We start from the raw sequence: 22,244 nt of genomic DNA on the forward strand, positions 1-22,244 counted from the left end.
CCCCTCTCCAACCCCCTATGTCCTCGCATCCGATTCGAATTGAAAATAGAACATCTGAGACATAAGATCCTTCTATATATCAAGTTTCATTAAGATCTGATTACCCATTCGTAAGAAAGATACCTAAATTTTAACGTTTTTCAAGAATTCCGGTTTCCCCCTCCAACTTCCCCAATGTCACCGGATCTGGTTGGGATTTTAAATGAGAGCTCTAAAGCACAAGATCCTTCTAAATATGAAATTTTCATTAAGACCTGATCACTCGTTCACAAGATACAAATACTTCATTTTTCCGAATTACTCCCCCCCCAACTCCACCAAAGAGAGCGAATCTGGTCCGGTTATTTCAGTCACGTATCTTGGACTTATTTCAAGACCTGATCACTCGTTCACAAGATCCAAATACCTCATTTTTTTCTAATTTTTCCGAATTGCTCCCCCCCCCAACTCCACCAAAGAGAACGGATCCGTTCCAATTATGTCAATCACGTATCTAAAGCTTGTGCTTATTCTTCCCACCAATTTTCATCCTGATCTCTCCGCTTTAAGCGTTTCCCAAGATTTCCAGTTCCCCCCCCCAACTTCCCCCTCCAAAGACGCTGGATCCGTTCGAGATTTAAAATAGGAGATTTGAGTTACGAGGTTCTTCTAAATATGAAATTTCATGAAGATCCGATCACTCCTTCGTAAGTTAAAAATACCTCATTTTTTCTAATTTTTTTTAATTAACCTCCCCCCCAACTCCTCCAAATCCGTTCCGGTTATGTCAATCACGAACCTTAGACTTCTGCTTATTTTTCTCAACAAGTTTCATCCTAATCCCTCCACTCTAAGCGTTTTCCAAGATTTTAGGTCCACCCCCCCCCCCAACTCCCTCAAATGTCACCAGATCCAGTCGGGATTTAAAATAAGAGCTCTGAGACACTATATCCTTCTAAATATCAAAGCTCATTGAGATTCGATCGCCCGTTCAGAAGTTAAAAATACCTCATTTTTTATAATTTTCCCAATTTAACCATCCCCCCAGTCCCCCCCCCCCCAGACGGTCGAATCGGGGAGACGACAATTTCTAATTTAACCTGGTCTGGTTTCTGATAAGCCTGCCAAATTTCATCGTCCTAGCTTACTTAGAATTGCCTAAACTAGCGAAACCAGGACAGACAGACCAACAGACCGACTGACAGAATTTGCAATCGCAAAAAATGTCACTTGGTAGATACCAAGTGCCATAAAAACCTTTGGTACTTCCATATTAGCCAGTACATACTCTAGAATTTTGCTCTCATGGATGTGCAACAACCGATTTCTCATCTGTCTGTATTGCGAGACAATTAGCTTAGGCTAATCAGAAAAACTACGATATTCTTATATTTTAATCAAATATTTAATAGCCTATACAGAATCGGTATTTTGGTTGAGTTAGGTTATGTTAAGTATTTGATATAATGCGTTCTGGGCGGCCCGCTTTAAATAATATTCTTTGTTGTAGCCTAATTTCCATAATTTTGGTAATAAAGCATTATATTTTCATCATATTTTGGTATATTTCATAAGGATTAATCTAGCTCCACTTCTCGCGTACGCATTGGCTACTACGGAAATACTCAACTTTTTTCAAGAGGAACAGGCAGCAGCTATTATATAAGCAAGGACGCCCATAAGGGGTAAGAAGGGGTTCACCAATCCCCCCCCTTCTATTTATATTTTACATTTTTATGGAAAAATCGTTTGTTTGTTACAATAAGGTGCTCTCTAATAAAATAATAAAGCATATATGGATATTCAAGGATATAAAGTATTTTTCATAGCCCCTCCCCCCTAAAATTAAGCTTATGGGTGCCCAAGTAGGTAAGGACTAGTTTATGTTCGTCTTAAATTTTAGGACGCATTAAATTCCCCTGTTTAAAGCCATCCTTAATGAAAATCCCCCCTTAAATTCCCTGAAAATTCTGTATACTTTCATTTGAGAAAAACCTTGTTTATATTTAATTTCCGACCATTTTTCAAATCATGCAAAATCCACCTCCATAGAAGATTTTATGGTTACCTACTTATGTGCTATCCCAATCACATTCCAGGAGTTGGATCTGTTTAAAACCGGTTTTTCTGTATTTCTCTGACAGAATTGGCCTGAGTAGGATAAACAAAAATGTTACATAATTGTTTTATTAAAGAATTATTTTTTCGTTGTATTTTGATGTTTTATTACTATTAACCTAACTTCTCTTCTTGATAGTGGTTGGGACAACACGTAAGTATCAATTTTGAATTTGGGCTATATCTTTGCATAATAGGGGAGGGGAATGGGATAAAGTATAGTAGGTCTTCAATCAAAATGTTTGCTTGCAGACTAAAATTATTCTTCATATTATGAAGTAAGAATTGTTTTCTAACTTCCCGATGTCCAAGACCTTTTCCCCTACCCCCTCCCCTCAATATACAAATATACAGCCCAAATTATATAAGTCCAATGCATTCTGTCATTCGTCACTTGTCTTTGTGGCTTTGAAATCGGTTCTCTCAGATCTTGCATTCAGATCGAGAGCTTGAGTGTATTTGTTATAATAGTTAAGTACCCAGTTAGATACTAAATTATACAAGGATTGCACATTTAAATCCCTATTCTTTTTCAATACTGTAGCAATTTGTACAAAAAAGCTGGTTCATGATATGGTCTTATGTCCAAATAAGGTCCTTGGGTTTCCCAATGTCCTAAGGGTTCCATAGAATAAGTCTACTTACTCCAGCAGTTAGAACAGCATTGCTTAGAACAACCTTATTCATAAGTGAGTATATTATAGGGTAATCACTCTATTGATCATGTACATCATTAGTTAGATTTATTTAAAATGATCAAATCATAATTCTTTCAGGTAATTTTTATTTTTCTTACAGACATAAAAAAGTTGAAAATAATCCCAAAACCTTGGAAAATGACGTTCCAGCAGAGGGAGAGCTATATGGGCAGCTAGATAGCAAAGCCCAATGCAAACTAAACGAAATTATTGCTGTGCAACAGGAAGTATATGTTCATGGCTCAAAAGACATTGAAGGGCCAGGAAAGCTAAGTGAAGATGAAGCATTTAAAGAGCTGCTGAATGAAAATTATATTTTAAATGTATTTCATTTTGCAACCAGTCTGCTCAAGATAAACAATCACTAGTAAGTTATTTTCTTTAGTTCCTACACAGTTAGCTTTCTTCTTAGGAAAAAAAAATATATGAAGATTTGTGACTATTATTAATATATATTATATTACTTATGGACAATGGGTTTCTGGCTATTGAGCTGTGGCTCTGAAGCCTTTGTTATCTCTCACCACACCTCAGATTTTCTGTCCTTGCATGACAACTTTCAGTTTTTTCTTCTTTCTTGGAAGAGAGAGAGAGAGAGAGAGAGAGAGAGAGAGGGGGTCTTTAATCTGTAAGTTTTGTGTGTTTCAAAGATTGGACCACAGTGCATACACAAAGAAGAACACATAGAAAGCACACCTTTGATAAAATACACATCACCATAAGTGTTTTTTTTTTTCATATACCTCTGATTTATAAATTTTACCAAATTTTGCTTCACTCTTTTTGCTTCTCCTACTACAGTCAATAGATCAGACCATTAAGTCTTTAACACTCACTATTATAACTTTAAGTTTCCTTTGTTAATTTCTTTGTCTATAGTATGCAAATTGGGGGATTTGATTTGATTTACAATCAACTGCTTCCATAGAAAAATCTGTGTATATGGGCTACACAAACCTACCAAATGCACTAAAAAAAATAAGGTAAACTAGGAAGCCTCCTGCCTCCATAAAATACCCTCGGTGTAAAATAAATATCCCTTAAAGTAGATAGTTCTTGTTACAATGCATGTTCTTTAAACTTTTGGATTTAAAGTCAATGTAGCAACTTACAAAAAAAATTAATATTAATATATTAAGCTCTCATGGCTCTTTACAATTGGCAATGCTATAGGATTGCCTGTGATTTAAGCAGGTGACTAGGAACGTTCGGTTCCCTTTCTAATGAACCTTCGGAATTATCAAGGGCAATATGGAGGGATTTCCATGACTATTTCAAGTACATGATTCTATTCAATTTGTGTTCAGTGACCTGCCCCATCTTCTGTGAGATTTGTCAAAGAAATAGTGACAGGAAAAGAAATACATTGTAACAGGCAAATGACACAAGGAATTCAATGTGAGCCAATTGCAATTATGTGTTTTGAAAGAAAAAAGGGCAAAACTGTTCAAAAGTCAGAGGATTTTGGCCTATTTGCTTATAAAGAAAGGTATTAGCTTTTAGCTTCTCCTGACAGGATATGTGACTTGTAGAAGTTATAACCATAACAAATATCTGAACAGAGAAAACAATAAAAGAAGCTGTAGAAGACAATTTAGTGAAAAGTTTTTTCCTTAGGTGGGATTCTGTTGAAAAGTGTATTGTAATTAAACGTTATCACAAATACAATTACCAAATACAGATGCAGCTTAATATCTTAGCCCAAGAAACTTGCTTTCTAATGGCTTTTCTTGACAAAAGTGATTACGAAATTTTTAACATACAACATGACACAGAATTTTGGAAAAAAATGTTGCCGAAACTCAACTACTTTTGGGAAAATTGCTTACTACCCGAGCTTATTGACTCAAGGCTCAAAACTGAAAGAAAAAAAGATTATCTCTGTAAAGAAACAGAGCATTGACAAAACCTAATTTTAATTTTCATCTAGTCCCCCTGCACATCTTCCCCAGGAAAATTTTGCCCAATCTCCACATGTAAAAAATAGTCATTAAAGAGAAACTAAGATAAATAAAAAATATTTTTTATTGGACGTTTCAACTATGCTGAACAAAATGGTTGTGAAAACATCTATCAGAAAATTTCTGAGACAAAGGAGTGTGGGAGGAATGCTAGTTGCTCTCCATTCTTTTTGTCACTTAAAAGGTTGCTAGAGCTTTCAATTTCCATTCCAATGAGCTTTTTTCTATTATTCTAAGATACTGGTTAAATACCATCATCCCAAGGGAAATCAAAAACTAACAAAATAGGAAGAAACAAATAAACTCACATCCATGATCTTTCTTCTGAAAAAAAAAACAATACACAAAGTTTCACATGTTTGCAGATAGGACCTTAAAACTTCCAAATTAGGGTTTTCTGATACACTAAATCTGATTATGGAAGTTTAAATAAGATTCCTCAACTTTACAGGGGGATTCCTCTTTTTTCAACAACAAGGCAAATTTTCTTGGGCTCTGTTCTTTTGAAGTGTAACATTAAACTTAATGAATCTCACATATTTGGAATCAGTTTAAAAATCTCATTTTTTTTAGATGTATCTTACATTATAAAAATTCCGTTTTTAGAGTTTTGGCTACTATTGGGTTGAGTTGCTCCTTAATTACAGTTTTTACCACAAACTATTTGATTTTCAAAACCCCTTGTTTCACATTTTTTAAATATAAAAATCAAGTTTTTTAAATGAATTAGGAATTAGCATTAAAACTTAAAAACAGACATAAATTATTAAGTATATGAGAGGGAATGCCCCCTCATAAATACCCCACTGTTTCCACTAAACTTTTTTATTTTTTTTCAAAAAACTTCTGATTTTAATTAAAGGGCCCTTTTATTTAAGTAGTCTCTCTGAGAGAATTGGGGGATAAGTCAAACCTTAGCATGAAGAGTAAGGTATTGAGGAGGGGATAGCCCCCTCAGATACATAATTATTGCTGTTGAAAAACATCAGTGTATTCCAACTTTCAGTTGATTTTATTTTTTTTTATATTTAATTTGTGATTGTTTTTTTAAGAAATGCCTATAAATCTGCTCCTCTTCCTCCGTGTAAAAGTATCTCCCCCTGCAGAAAACTCCTGACAGAGAAATTTTCCCCAATCGAAACCCCCTCTCTCCATCAGAAAAATTCCTCCTGACAATTCCATTCTCAATTCCTCTACTGTAGAAGAATTTCTACTGTGAAATTCCCCCCCCCTTGAAAGACAATTTGTCTTAAAATTGCCACATGTAAAATTAAGTTGGTAAAAGAGAAAGTATGAAAAATAAAAATAATATCAAATTTCACTCTGGCAGCAGTGGAAATGTTAATTTTTACTTTATGTTGTTGAGTTAATGTTGATTGCCATTTCTGTCCTCCCTTTTTTTAGGTTATAAAGTTGTAGTGGGAATCAATAAATTAATTTTTTTGTATTCTAAGATCCAACAAAGAGGAAGCAGATTATGTTTTTGCTTCCAATTTGCTTTTTTAATAGGCTAGAAAAAGATTCTATGAGAGGGAGGGGTAGGTTTGGTAAAAATTTGTAAACTACAGAAAAAATTGTGCCTTTTTGCTTTGTGTCCAAACAGGTTTTAATTCCAATAGGAAGCCAGCCTTTTGAAGTCTTACATTTTAAAAGCTGTAGGAAACCAAAAATTCTCTATAAGATCTCTCTCTCTCTTTCTTTTTATCTTTTATTGATTTACCATTTTTTATTAGTAAGCTAGTGTTTTCTTAGTATTTGTATTCTCCCTCATTTTCAGGCGGTAGAGCCTTTGTGGGGATCAATGAATTACGTTTTTTATTATTATATTATATATTTTGATGATTGCAATATATTTTATACTATTAGAATATATTCTATTATTAAAAAAATAACAGAAATAAAAAAAAATGTTGCTATTTGTTTGCTATATAGAAGGCTAGAAAAAATGTCTGTTAGGGGGAGAGGGCATTAGAAAATATTTCAGAGAAGACAATTGAGTACTTAAGATTTTGTTATTCTCATAAAAAAAAAAAAAAAAAAAAAAAAAAAAAAAAAAAAAAAAAAAAACATCAGTAACTGTCTTCTTACCTTAATAGGCTTGTAAATATGAATGAATTTTATTGGTTGGCTTTGGCTTGTCTTTTATTTTCCTTTTGACCAATGAACAAAGTCAGGATGAAATAAAAAAAAGATACTTTAAATAGTCATGAGATATGGCATATATCCTACATTAGCATAACTTGCAGAGAGGCTATGATAAAAGTCTTTGTTATTGATGTTTAAAATATAAATTGAAAATGAAATTTGACAATAAAAACAAAAACAAACTAGTTTAGACTTTCAGGATATTTTGAACTAAATCAGAGGACACTTGATGCATTTAGACTCTAAAATTGGCAAAGGAACATTATCTCAGGAACATCAAAGGGAATTAATTTTAGATACAATTGAATGGTCCTATGTCAATGAATTAAAATTCAAGCAGTTATGGGCATCTAACCATGGCTATGTGTAGAAAAAGCCAAGACAGATAGTCCAATTCAGTGAGTGGCAAATCTGGCATAAGCCCTTATAAGGATTGTATAAAAATGATGTCACTTCATTTGTTTCTAAATAAGTCTATCTATACTCCATCCACGAATCATTCCTAGGGCAGAACTAAAGTAGGCCCTTTAGATGGGAGTAATAAGAGAAAAAATAAAAAAATCTATAAATGAATACAAATCAACATCAACAGACAATCAAATGAATAATGTTGCCAAGGATGAGACAGTACTGACACATGCTAGAAGGACAAAAATTATATACTGTAGCCTTTAATCAATAACAAATATAGGCAAAATTAGGTGGAATTTAATCATTGAGCAACTATTTTTAGTCCCAGCAGGGTAACTGTGAAGGAATTTAGGATAATGAAAATATTCTAAACACACAGATAATTTCTGAAATTCACTAAAAACCCTCCAAACCAGAAAAAGAGAATGGAGATGAAGTAAAACTATGCTATTATAAATTTTTTCAAGATTTGATTTACCAATGTGTTTAATGTTAGGTACAGTTAAACCATAAGCAATTCTCAGTTTTTTCTTCCAATTTTCAAAGGATAATTTTATAGTTTCTTTCATTTTTTTTACCAATAGGCATTCAAAGGTAAACTAATTTAGCTAGTATTAAAGTGAAAAAGTCATTTTATGTCTTTTTTATGCTCTTTCATAGTTCAATACTTACTTCTGGTGCTAATTAGGCTACATCTTGAGCCTTAAATAGGACTGCCAAATGTATTTCACTTATGTATCCAGACAAAGAAGTTATCAACAATAGGCCAGTTAATCTAATGAAAAGTAGTTGTTCATGAGTAATATATTCTAAAAATGCTTATTTATAACAATTCAAACCTCATTTGTTAGACGACTTAACCTTTTTTTTTTTAGAATTTCAATTTAAGGATACGTTTTTCGAATCCCATCAACGAAATACAGCGCTGAATTTTGTGATTCGAAACTTTGCCGTTGACTCAAAATATCGTTGAAATTGTCGGAAAATGTCTGAATTTGACTTGTCATGGAGTTTACTTTTTAATCTTCAGCAATACACAAAGCTTTATTATTCATTAAAAAATACTTATGATTTTACTTCAAACCTAGTACCAGATTGAATGGATATTTCTAATGATTTTTCTGCTGAAATTAACAAAATTGATCATGACATAGAGCTGACAATCCAAGAATCTTGATAATCCAAGAATTTTCTTGAAAGAAAATTTTATAAAAATAATCTTGGTTTTCCGATTGTCTTCAAAGTCCTATTGATATGGTCAGTCATAAACTTAAAAAAAAAATTACCTGGGATCCCAAATCGCTTTCAAATGGCTCATAAAAATTCATAGACTATTTGAACTACCCTTGTTCGATGAGAATCTGCCATAGTTTTGTCCAGGTATAGATTGATTGATGATAGACTATTTATCAACAAGCGAAACTGCATCATTTTTTTTAGAATTCTGATAAAGGCTTATACCAACTATTTTTCTCACTCAGAGTAGCAATCTTTTAAATATATATATATATATATATATATATACATATATATATATATATATATATATATATATATATATATATATATATATATATATATATATATATATATATATATATATATAGTGAAACCATTGCTTACTCTCCTCTGAATAATCAGTGTATAAATGCGAATCTATTAAAAGTTAAGACTATTTCTACTTGAACAAAACAAAAGAAGGTCACCAAACCCCAAATCCATTACCGTTAACTAAATCTTACAGGTTAATCAACAATTTCATGAATTATCGATTAAATGGATGGTTTTTTTGCTAGTATAGCTGCAGTCCCTTGAGGTTTTTCAGCGTTGACCTCATTCTGACTTTTGTTCGCAAGGCTATCATTTGTTTGTGGACACTTAAGTAAATCACTATTCGTTGAAGATTTTACCTGGTCCCAAATTAAACTATAATAAATTGAGTTGATCTTAAAATCCCCAACATCTCCATTAATACTAATAGCCCCATAGATAATCTTTTTATTTTTTGTAATTACTAAAACTTTGCAAAAGTCTTATAGACATATCTACAATTTTGTCTAATCAAATAAAATACTGTGGTGAGAAAATTATATACGTATTCTGCTATACCTGATTCAAATGTTTCAGGTTTTTTATTATGTTTTAGCGAGCAATCTTTGGCATTTTTGTGTTGCTGTAGCCTATTTTTTTTTTAATTCTGCTGTGTTTTACCTACATAAAATTTACCACAAGAATATAGAATTTTGCACATTCCCTTTGTATGTTCCTTGGAACTTTGTTTTTTCCATTATTTAGCAAAGAGTTCATAATTTGTCCTTATTTATTTGCTGTTTTTATATAATTCTTTTTTATTCTCTTCTTAACTTCTGTAATAAAATTAGAGTATAAGGCAAAGTTATTTAGTTTGATTTTGAGTTGATTCATTTTGTTCTAATATTATAAGTTCGATTAACTTTATTTTTTCCCTTTTTTCAATTATTTAAGAAGTCATATATTCGGGATATCCATTTCTTACTTGAATAGCCTTGATAAAAATTCTCCTCTTACTTATGTATTTTAGCGATGCTAATTTTAATACCCAATCAACTAAAAAAATAACCACACCCCTTTTTACTTGGATTAGGCGATTTGATGCGAAAGACAAATAATGTTTGTTGTTAGTCAGCTTAGGGTAAAGTGAAAAGGCTTGTTCATTATTATTTCTATGGATCCGAACATCCAGAAACAGTAACTTATTCTCTGTTTCTTTCTCAAATGTAAAAACTAATTCCCCTCCCAAATTATTGAAATGTTCCAGAAAACTGTTAATTTGTGACTCCCCATAATTCTAAATAACTAAAACGTCATCCATGTATCTACTCCAAATTTCAGGTTTTTAAAAATATGTTATATAGCAAAAGTTTCCAAATACTCTACATAAATATTAACTAACAGCGGACTTAAGGACCCTTGTATTGCTAATTATCTAATTCGATTGTAAAAATTATCTCTAAAATTGAAATAGTTAGTATACCTACTTGTTATTCTAACTAAATTTAATATAATTTCTATCTCAATTCCCGCATGTATTTTTTCTGTCTAATTTCTATATTCATCAAGTTTTTTGGATAAAATACAAATAGATTTATCGAAAGATATGTACTTATTCATTGATTTTGTATCAAAACTATAAAGTCTAGATTCATTTGATATTTCAATATTTATAAGTTTATCTTTTAAGAATTCTAAGTTTTTTAAATGCGAGGTCTGGAGATATAACAAAGGTTTATGTGTCATTACTACCCATTTTTCGATTTTTTCTGTTTGGGAATTAATTGTTGATGCTATAGGTCTTACAGGAATACCTGTTTTATATATTTTTGGCAAACCATATATTCTTGGGCCGACGAATCTCCTCGGAAAGAACATGTAATACATTTATGGTGTGATGCTTCGATTAGTTGTAAGGCCTTCTAAGTCCTTTCTTAATTTTGTAACATACGATTCAGTTTTGTCTGAGTTAAGTTTTCTGTATGTTGAAATATTCTTTAGAGTTGTTTCTATTCTATTATCATAATCATCTTTTTCTAGGATTACTGCCGTACTGCTTTTATCAGCTTTCTTTATTATTACAGATTCATATTATAAATCTTCAAAAGTTTTGCATCTTTGCTCTTAAGTTTTTCTTGAAAATTACCAAAATCTTAATAATGTAGATGAAAAACTATCTACATTATTAACGTCTTTTGAAAAAACATGAATCTCTGTCTCATTATTTTAAATTATTTCTTTTACCAATGCTTTCTCTGGATTTAATCCAAAATTTATACCTTAGGATGTCCTTTTCCTTTTTAGTTATCTCCCTTTTGCTTAGATTAATCACACCAGGAGCTGGAAAATGTTTAGGTTTATACGCTGATATTTTTTGTTTTTCATGCTCCCTTTTCAGTTGCAAAAATTTTTGGTTTAACTTTTCACTAAATAACCTTAAAACATGTTCAAATGAATTTTTAAAAATTGATATTATTTGTTGGAAGTCATACACATTAAGAAAACTGCGAAGGCTATTTTAAAGGCTATCTTTTGCAACTTGTGATCTCTGGAAACGTTTTTCTTTCAACACATGGTTTAAATTTATTAAAGTTACCTTTCTGGTGTGATTAGCCTCATTTTATGTATATGAATGACATTTGTAACAAAATGATTTTGGAATTATTTTGCTTACTTAACAATTTTCTAAAAACTTTTGTTGCGTAATTCAATTAGAACATTTTGTCTAATCAAAAATAATAAAATTGAATTAATCTTTCGCCACCTGTAGGCTAGACGTAAATGATTTCTTAGATCATACTGCTTTTCCATTTATGAAAACTTAAGCAAGAGAAAACAGGTTTTGATCAAACAGTTCGTGGTAACGAACTGTAGTAAGGAGCGACCCGGCTCAATAGTAAACGAAACTCTAAAAAACGGAATTTCGATACTAAAAGATATATCAAAAGAATTGGATTTTTATGTTGATTTTAAAAATATAAGTTTCATCAAATTTAGTCTTTGTCATCAAAAGTTACGAGCCTGAGAAAATTTGCCTTATTTTGGAAAATAGGGGGTAACACCCCCTAAAAGTCATAGGATCTTAACGAAAATTACACCATCGCATTCAGCGTATCAGAGAACCCTATACACAAAATTCCAAGGTCCAATCTATAAAAATGTGGAATTTCGTATTTTTGGCCAGAAGACAAATCACGGGTGCGTGTTTATTTGTTTTTTGTTTTTTTTTCCCCAGGGGTCATCGTATCGACCAAGTGGTCCTAGAGTGTTGCAAGAGGGCTCATTCTAACGGAAATGAAAAGTTCTAGTGCCCTTTTTAAGTGACCAAAAAAATTGGAGGGCAGCTAGGCCCCCTCCCACGCTCATTTTTTCCCAAAATCAACGGATCAAAATTTTGAGATAGCCATTTTGTTCCGCATAGTCGAAAACCATCATAACTATGTCTTTGGGGATGACTTACCCCCCACAGTCCCTGGGGGAGGGGCTGCAAGTTACAAACTTTGACCAATGTTTACATACAGTAATGGTTATTGGGAAGTGTACCGACGTTATCAGGGGGATTTTTTTGGTTTGGGTGTGGGGTTCAGGGGAGGGGGCTATATGGGAGGATCTTTCCTTGGAGGAGTATTTCATGGGGGAAGAGAAATTCAATGAAAAGGGCGCAGGACTTTCTAGCATTACTATAAAAAAAAACAATGAAAATATAAACATGAAAAAGTTTTTTCAATTGAAAGTAAGGAGAAGTATTAAAACTTAAAACGAACAGAGATTATTACGCATATGAAGGGTTCTAAAAATACTTTAGCATAAAGAGCGAGGTATTTAGGAGGAGATAAATACTTCGCTCTTTATGCTAAATTTTTTTTAAATAATTTCAACTATTTATTCTACGGCCTTTCTGATTCAGGGGTCATTCTTAAAGAATTGGGATAAAACGTAACGTAAGTTAGGTAAGTTATGTACGTTTGTTACGTAAATTAATTCTTAAGTTACGTTTTTTTTACTAATAAAAACGTTCGTTAAAAATTAAAAGATCTAGTTGCCTTTTTGAGTAACCGAAAAATTGGAAGGCAACTAGACCTCCTTCCCCACCCCTTATTTCTCAAAATCGTCTGATCAAAACTAAGAGAAAGCCATTTAGCCAAAAAAAGAATTAATATGCAAATTTCATTTTAGTAATTTATGTACGGAGAGCCAAAATCAGACATGCATTAATTCAAAAACTTTCAGAAATTAAATAAAAAAAACAAGTTTTTTTAAATGAAAGTAAGGAGCGACATTAAAACTTAAAACGAACAGAAATTACTCCGTATATGAAAGGGGCTTTTCCTCCTCGACACCCAGCTCCTTGCGCTAAAGTTTGATTCTTTCTCGCAACTCTACTTTTTAAAACAATAAAAAACTTTAGCGTAAGGAGCGGGGTGTCGAGGAGGAAAAGCCCCTTTCATATACGGAGTAATTTCTGTTCGTTTTAAGTTTTAATGTCGCTCCTTACTTTCATTTTAAAAAACTTGTTTTTTTTATTTAATTTCAACAAAGCAGTGAACACAAAATAAAAGCAAAAGCTGAGAGCTCATATAGCACTTGTGACGAGGTCGGAAGAACCAAGAGCTTATATAGCATGAGCTCTAGCAAAATTCTAAGAATCAATAGATCAATTTAAAGGCCTTTTTTCGCGTCAACCAAAGAGACTGTTTGAGCTCAACCACTCGGTGTGGTTGAGCTCAACCGCTGTTTTTGCGTGAAACAGTGACAAACCAGGTTGTCATGAAAAGTGATTTTGCGTGAAACAATTGACTGGTTGAACTCTAATTTAACCAGAACTGTCATTGTTTTTAACCGTAGGGTTCTACCATTCATAATTGTTGGTTGAACTTTTCAGGCGTAGATTTCGAAAAGAAGAATTCGTAGGCTATAAATAAGTCTATATAAAATAAGAATTATAAGCTGACAAATAGAATTCTAGCCACGCAAAAGTAAGGTTTAATTTTGTTTTTTTTCGTATTAGGGCTATTTGGATAAATGTTGGGTTATATCCTGCAATTTGATTCACATAGGCCTTAAGACAGGAAGTCAAGAGTTTGAATATGCTTTTGAAAACTTATGTAGATACTTGGAAATCTTTGTTTCATCCTTTTGATGCCCTAGGCTTGACCATAGCTTAATAATTTGGCTTCAGAGATAAAACCTTGATGAAGCAAGACCCTAGTGGTTATAAAGCATTGTTAATCCAATTACTATTCTTACTAGATGCTTTAAGATGTTTTGCATCTTTGTCAGAACTCTTTACATTTCATCCTTACCCTATAGGGCCATGGGTAAATTTTCAGGTCAAACTCTAGTTTGGCTACTGTTTGCTATCTTAGAAATGGGTTAAGTCAGGAAAATAGAACTTCCAGTAATAAATCCAAAGCAAAAAATATGTAAAATTCTAGTTTAGCTAATTTTACTATCTTGGAAAGGGAATAGGTTACAAGAATGAAACTCAGTAATTAATCCAGGGTCAAAAACGCTCTGGGAAGGTACTGCCAGGCTTCTATGTCAACCCTTTTCTGATTTTTAAGTCTTAGATAATTGCTTACTCAAAAGGTCTATACCTATACTATTGAAATTTTGACAAAACAAGATTTACCTTAATTTTTAATTATCAGTTTCTTTTACTCTGGCTTTAGCTCTTAAAATGCAATTCCTTTTATTTGAGTAGCATTTTAAGCCATATCAATATTTTTTTTTCAAAATTTAGGAAATGTCTTAGCATATCTTTAAAACCTTATAAAGTGGATTGAGGAAAGCTGTGAAACAGTTTCTTTGTACTCCATGTAAGCAGACCTTCCCAGAACATACTTTAGCCTTTAGACCCATCCCTGAAAGTTTTTTTTTTAATCTCACCCCCTGGTGCTCTTTTACACATTGTATAAATTGTGAAGAAATGCCTGCCCCCTTGCTAAAAGTCTTAGAAGTATCTTATATCAAAATACACCTGATACAGTTTAATTTTTTAGAGATGACACAGAATAGCATTAAAGCTGAGTATTTGCTTTGCAAGAAATGTGTCCCTTCTGTTGTAAAGCATTTTGGATAGACACTAATCTAACCATGGGCGTATTGCTGTTGCAAATGGTTTTGCTTAAAATGGTTTGGAAAACAAATAGCAAATGTAAATTTGCTTTTTTATCATTATTTAAGACTAGAATATCACAAAGCTATGCAATCACATTGCTTGTTGTATCTTAAGTAAATACAATCCCTGATGGAGTTTTGTTGATACCTGTCTTAAAATTAATTTGTCTAAATAAAATATATTGTTTATGGGACAGTAGAGAAAATGGCAACAACCATGAATTGAGTTTTTTTCAATATTTCTTTTTTCAAATAATAGTTCTCTGGTCATATTTGTGTTCCTTGCTAAGTTGTTGGCACTCTGGTTTGGGAATCCTTTGTCCAAGGGGTACAGGTTTAATTCCTGGCATTGCTAGTGTATTTGGTTTTTACCAGCTAAGTATTCACCATGCTAGTTTGCATCTTAAGTAAAGCAATCCCTGCTGGAGCTTTGTTGACACCTGCCTTACAATAACTTGTCTAAGTAAAATACAATGTGTATTGAAGATTAGTGAAAATGGCTGTAAATCCATCTTGGTTTTTTTTCAATATTTTTTTTTTTTAATAGTTGTTTTACTCTGGTCGTAATAATGTTCTTGGCTAAGTGGAAATCACTCTTAGTAAGAAATCTTTTGTCCATGGGGTACAGGTTTGATTCTTAGTATTGCCTGTTTATTTGTTTTAAATGGGGGTCAGTGATGTTAGACAGATCTAAACCAGCTCTAAATAGGCAAATGGAGAAATATGCAATAGGTAAGCAGGGAGGGTGTACAAAAGCACAGGATTTCTGGCCCCCAGCCCTTAATTGCAATTCTTGGCCAAAGGGTCACAAAGTGGAAATTAGCACTGCCAGTTTAGACCTTGATGTGTCAGTGCTGCCATACTTACTTACTTGCATATTGGTGTTGAGTTTGCCCACATTTTATCTTCATTACTATCTAAAATCATTAGACACTCAGCAAACTGTCTCAAAGCACAATTAGTATTGAATAGTTTTTGGGCCTTACTGACTTTCCCTTTATAGCAAAGGTTTATTGTTGTGTATAATGTAGATATTTTAAAGTAATCAATCATTAAGAAGTCCCTTTTAGTCTTATCAAGTTTTTGAGTAATAAACCTTTTTAATTACCTTAAAATATTTATTCAGGTCCTTTACTATTGGCTGCCCTTTATATTACACTAATGATTGAAATATATTGTGGTAACTAAAAATTTGGATAATCCAACCTATTTTACCATCTTAAGGTTGTTTACAAAGGTGTATGAAATATTTAAGTACTGACTTAGCTACAGAAAACTTCTAGATATAATAAAATGTAAGCAAGATGGTTCTTACTTTGACCATATCTATGGAAGCACTAATGAGAGAGTTGGTCATTTGATGCATTTGTAGGATTGAGTGAGATGAGAAATGAAGTGTAGGTTTGATGAGAGATGGCTGGTGAATGTGATGAGGGATGAAAGTTTTGCAAGATTTTAAAATTTTGGACAATTTATCATGTTGACAGTAGAGTGCAGAAGTAAAATTTTGTAATTTTTTTTCTTTGTTTCTGTTATGTTAGACAATGTTGAATATTCTAAAGTGAAGTTTCTTTTTTGTTTGTAATTGTCATGGCCCTAGGGCTTTAGTGCAATACAAATTACTAATGTTTATTCACTTTCTTTAAACAAACACAAGGTCTATGTCTCCTAGCTTTAACAAAGTCAAATGTAATTTTAAGACCAGGGATTTCAAAGTAGGTCAAATGAACTTCTGGTAAAAATGAGCAATTTATGAAACATCTAGATTAAAAAAAAGTCTTTTAGACAACAAAGAAGACAATTGAATAAAGAAAAGTACCTTATATCATAATTGTTGTGCACCCTTAAGATAGAAATGAACAAAGCTTCAATTAAGATTCTGTTTTGTTTAAACAGACAGAAGGGACAAACCTCCAAGCTTTGACAAATACAATCTCACTTTGTGGCTCCTATCTTTTCAAAGGGGACTTTCTTTGGATTTTTTCTATCCAACTAAAACTGAAAAGGACAGCATGATATACAAGTGACCTTCCAATTACCCTACATAGCAAGAGAAAATCATTCAGTTAGGCTATGCTTTATTGCAATCCCCCTCCCAATGTGCAGAAATATGGCTCAAATTTCATATTTTCAATGCATTTAACCTCCTGTCACCTGTTTTTCTAGTTATTGTTTGTCACATTTGTTTAATTTACAGCTACATGGGATGAAGTTAGAGAGACAGATTGACAAAACAAATGGAAAGTAGGAAATTTCAGCAATAAATTTTTATATTGGGAAGATTGAGGGGTAAAGTAGAGCAAAGTTGTATATAAAATGTGTTACCAGCTATTATTCTAAAAATTATGAAGCATGATTTTTTTTTTTTTATTATGTTTCTTTCTCTTCAGGTCCTTCTCTATGGCTTTACCAAATCAAACATTCTATGCCCAGAAAAATTAGCAACAAGGTATAGTCTATATACAAAGGCTTATGTTATTTAACTATGAATATGGAATTTATATGGCAATCAGGAACTGGATACAGGCTAAAGCAAGTAAAAAAGAAAGAAATAACTTCCCTAGTTAGCTCAAGAGACTTTTAATAGATTACTCTTCAGATAATTGCCTATGATACATAATTTAAATATTTACCCCTGTACAGTAGGGCGTTAAAACAATCTATCACAATTTAAGATACAGTACATTTAGATATGATGCTGATTTACAAATTCCATTGTTGTAATGGAATTCTTTGTTGTAGTTTTCATAATTTTGTTGATAAAGTTTTATATATTCATCATATTTTATTTTATGTCATTAACATTAGCCAAACTTAACTTCTCAATAGAACTTGAATGTGGTGGCTATAATGCACAAGTACTGCAAAAATCTTACAACACATTATGTGTTATGGTAACTGTTCAGTGAGAAAAAAACTATTTTCCTAGTTTAGCTTAATTTGTTATATTTTTGTGCTTATCAGAAATATTTTGTTAATTTTAGGCAGCTGTCCCCCCTCAAAAAATTCTTAAACATTTGCTGGTTTATACTTAACTAGTATTCTACTGAAAACAAAAATTAATATATATTTTGTATTGAAGAAACATAAAGCCCTTTGGATCTTTTTTTTTATTAAGAATAAGCAGTTTGCTATTTTCTTTTGATTATAGAACTGTACTTAATTTTTTATGATTTCATTAAATTTGAGTTAATTCTAACAAATAGCTGTGCTTTAGGTTATAAAAGAGCTATTAGATTGTTATATTACAGACATGTTGGTTATGAAGTGTTAGGACCAGAGAATGACATTATAACTTGACTTCAAAACAACTTCTCTGTTTCTAAGCTAAATAAAATTCTAGATAACTATTTCTCTCTGAATTCAGGGTTCCTCTGTTTTGAGTAAGATATTGATAATCAAATGGAATTTTTGGTCTTTATATAGCTAAGATTTTGCTTTCAAATCAGTTAGGTAGGCCTACTGTTCTTTTGTTAGGCTAAGCCTGTAATAGTGCTTTATTGTGAAGGGTCAAAATTTGTAGGGATTGCAAAGGCTAGCCTGAACAATATGTTATTACAAATTATTAGGTTAAACTTCTGTTTGGTAAAATTCTAGTTTAGATAAATTTGTATTATCTTGAAAAAGGTTTAGGTTAGGAGAATGAAACTTTTAGGGATGGGTCTAGAGACTAAACTATATCATGGGAAAGTATTTTGGAGCATCTAACTCTACTCTTTCTCTCTCTTAAAATGTTTGCCTTAAATTACCTTAAATCACATTGTCTAATGAAATAAGGATTAAATCCTGTAGAATTGCTGGTTAGTGATGATGACAGTTGGAAATCTCAATATTTGGTCTACACCCTTAAAAATGCTTGTGTTATAAAAGTGAAACCCTTGCAAAATAAATCTTCTACTTAAATGACAAGAAAAAAGTGTTTTCAGTGTCATAACTTTGCTCAATTTCAATTTATGAAGTTTCCAAGATTTGGAAACTTTCAGGAAATACATTTCCCTATATTTAAATATGAAACACTGATATGGCTTAAAATTCTACTCAAATAACAAGAATTGCATTTTCAGAGCTAAAACCAGAGAAACAGAAACTGCTTGCTGAAAATTAAGGTAAGATGTTGTTTTACCAAAATTTTAATAGTTACAGACCAGTCCAGTATGCAAAATTCCCAGACTTAAAAACAGAAGAGGGTTATCACATAAGCTTAGCAATAGCTTCTCAGAGTATGTTTTTAGCTATAGATTAATCACTGAAAGTTTCATTCTCCTAACATAACCCCAATCAAAGATAGCAAAACGTAGCTAAACTGGAATTTGACTGGAAATTTAATCTATAGCCTGGTAGGCTAGTAGAATTCCAAATCAAAACAAAAAGAAATCAAACTAGAATTTTATCCTCTGTTTAGGGTAGCTCAACAAAGCTAAAGTCTTATCATTTAGGACTTCTTATAGATGATTTTGCTTTTACAGTATGAATACAACATTTTCCAATATATTACCTGAACATATTTAACCAAAGATTCCACTAATTCAGACCCTTCCTATCTATTCAAATATACCAGAGAGTATGCTAGATCATTTTTCAATTCTCTCTGACCTCAAATTAATGTGAAATATGTCAAATCCGGAGGATCCGGAATGACACTCTTAACACTTTACGGATGTTTTATGTTTGAAATTTTTTGCCCAATCCGACAAGAAAAAAGAGTGTTTTCGCGAACCAGTTTTGTTTGAGCTCAACCATATGTAATTTTTTTCCGTTTTTGCGTTAAACATACAACCTGGTTAAACCAAAGCTGTCATTGGTTAAACCAGCTGGTTGACGCGAAAAAAGGCCTTAAGAGGAAAATCACAATTTTTCCATTTTTCCGAATTAACATCCCCCAACTCCCCCAAAGTGAACGGATCCGTTCTAATTATGTCCATTACGTAACGAGAACTTTTGTTTTTTCTTGCCATCAAGTTTCATCCTTATCCCTCCTCTCCAAGTGTTTTCCAAGATTTCCGGTTTCCAAGATTTTTGTTTCCCCTCTACATCCACCCATGCCACCGAATTTGATTCGAAATCAAAAGGAAGTATCCTGGATATAAGATCTCTCTATATATCAAGTTACATTAAGATATGATCACCCATTCGTAAGAAAAAGTAACCTCAATTTTCACGTTTTCCAAGATTTCAAGTTTCCCTCTCCAAATCCCCCCAGTGCCGTCGGATCTGGTCTTGATTTAAAATAAGAGCTCTAAAGCACAATACCCTTCTATATATAAAATTTATTAAGATCTGATCACCTGTTCGTAAGTTACAAACGCCTCATATTTCTATTTTTTCTCAGTTACCCCCCTAACTCCCCCAAAGAGAGTGGACCTGGTCCGGTTGTGTCAGTCACGAATCATGGACTTGTGCATATTCTTTCCACCAAGTTTTGTCCTTATCTCTACACTCTACACGTTTTCCAAGATTTCCGCCCCTCCCAATAACACTGGGTCCGGTAAAAAATCAAAATAAGAGATCTGAAATACGAGGTCTTTCTAAATACAAAATTTCATTAAGATCCGATCACTCCTTTGTAAGTTAAAAATACCTCACTTTTCTAATTCTTCAGAACTAGCCCTCCCCCAATTCCCCCAATGAGAGCGGATCCGTTCCAGTTATATCAATCATGTATTTAGAATTTGTGCTTATTTTTCCTACCAAGTTTCATCCCGATCCCTCCACTCTAAGCCTTTTCAAAGATATCCGATCCCACTCCCCAACTCTCCAAAATGACACTGGATCCGGTCGGGATTTAAAATAAGAGACCTGAGTTACGAGGTCCTTCTAAATATGTAATTTTATTAAGATCCAATCACTCCTTCGTAAGTTAAAAGTACCTCATTTTTTAAATTTTTCAGAATCAACCCTGCCCCCCAAATCCCGAAAGAGATTGGATCCGTTCTGGTTATGTCAATCACGTATTTAAGACTTTTGCTTAGTTTTTCCACAAAGTTCCATCCCAATCTCTACACCCTTAACGTTTTCCAAGATTTTAGAGGTTTTCCCTTCAACTCCCCCAATTTCACTGGATACTGTCGGTATTTAAAATAAAAGCTCTGAGACACGTTATCCTTCTAAATATTTAAAATTTTATTAACATCCGATCACCCGTTCGTAAGTTAAGAATACCTTTTTTTTCTAATTTTTCCGAATTAACCGTGCCCCCACTCCCCCCATATGGTCGAATTGGGGAAACGACTATTTCTATTTTAATCTTGTCTGGTCCTTGATACGACTACAAAATTGCATCTTCCTAGCCCATCTGGAAGTGCCTAAACTAGCAAAACCGGGACCGACAGACAGGCCGACGGACCAACAGACCGGCAGACAGAATGTGCAATCGCTATGTGTCACTTGGTTAATACCAACTTCCACGACAAAACTACTCTTGAATTAAAAAATATATATTCCGAATATTTTTTAAAAGAAATTTAATGTAAAATTTTTCATGTATGAAAATCTTCAATTTTTCCAAATAGCTGTGGCAAGTGTGACAACGTCAATGCAATACTGAGTTAAATAAAAATGACGTCACTGACACAATTTTTCTCCTCAATGAGGCACAAATATACCAGCACGACAATTTTTCCGAAAAAATATGTAGCCGTTTTCAAGAAAAAAAATACATAAATAGATACATACACAATTATTGATCACTATATATATATATATATATTGATCACTATATATATATTCATCTATAGTAGGTTAGAACTAAGGTAGATTTTCATGGAACAAAGGAAATTCAGATAGTCTTTCTATTTCTTTAAGCCATTGAAAGTAATTAGAGATCCTAATTATAAGGATTTCAAAAATCTATGACTGAAACTGTACAAAGGACCTTCGAGAGCATTGGGCAAATAAGATTCTTGCTATCATATGTGCTTTGCCTACTGGGAAAGTCATAGTTAAATTGCAATGGGGTAATCAAGATTCTCGGGTTGTTTTTGGTTGTCAGTTCTAATACAAGATCAGTTTTGGGTATTTCAACAAAAAATTACAAAAACTATCCATTTAATCTGGTTTTGAAAGAAAAGCATAAGCTTGAAGTAAAAGCATAAGCCTTTTTTCCAATGGAAAACAAAGCTTTTTCTATTTCTAGAGATTTAAAACTAAACTCTGTCACGAGTCAAATTCAGATAGTTTTCGGCGAAACGACACTATTGTTAAAGGGTGCGTTTCTTTACTTGTCCAGTGGGATTTTTACTAATCGAGGTTTAACCCCTAAAAGATAGCAACAAATACTTGTCTG

The 22,244-nt window shown here is 32.6% G+C and overlaps 1 protein-coding gene across 7 annotated transcripts in view; it reads right to left on the reverse strand.

The window, feature by feature from the left end:
* LOC136036807 (zinc finger protein 501-like) overlaps positions 1 to 8,216 on the reverse strand; it is a 30,522-nt gene extending 22,306 nt beyond the window's left edge. For 2 of the 7 annotated variants that reach the window (XR_010619788.1, XM_065719151.1), the window contains exon 1: positions 8,152 to 8,216. The gene's annotated coding sequence lies outside the window, so the exon portion shown is untranslated. Of the gene's footprint in view, positions 1 to 6,844; positions 6,942 to 7,984 lie in introns of those variants that run through there. The other 5 variants (XR_010619787.1, XM_065719140.1, XM_065719169.1 and 2 more) reach the window with 4 other exon arrangements.
* Between the last annotated feature and the right edge of the window lie 14,028 nt (positions 8,217 to 22,244).

Source organism: Artemia franciscana, chromosome 2 (assembly GCF_032884065.1).
Source record: "Artemia franciscana chromosome 2, ASM3288406v1, whole genome shotgun sequence".
Lineage (NCBI taxonomy): Eukaryota > Metazoa > Arthropoda > Branchiopoda > Anostraca > Artemiidae > Artemia > Artemia franciscana.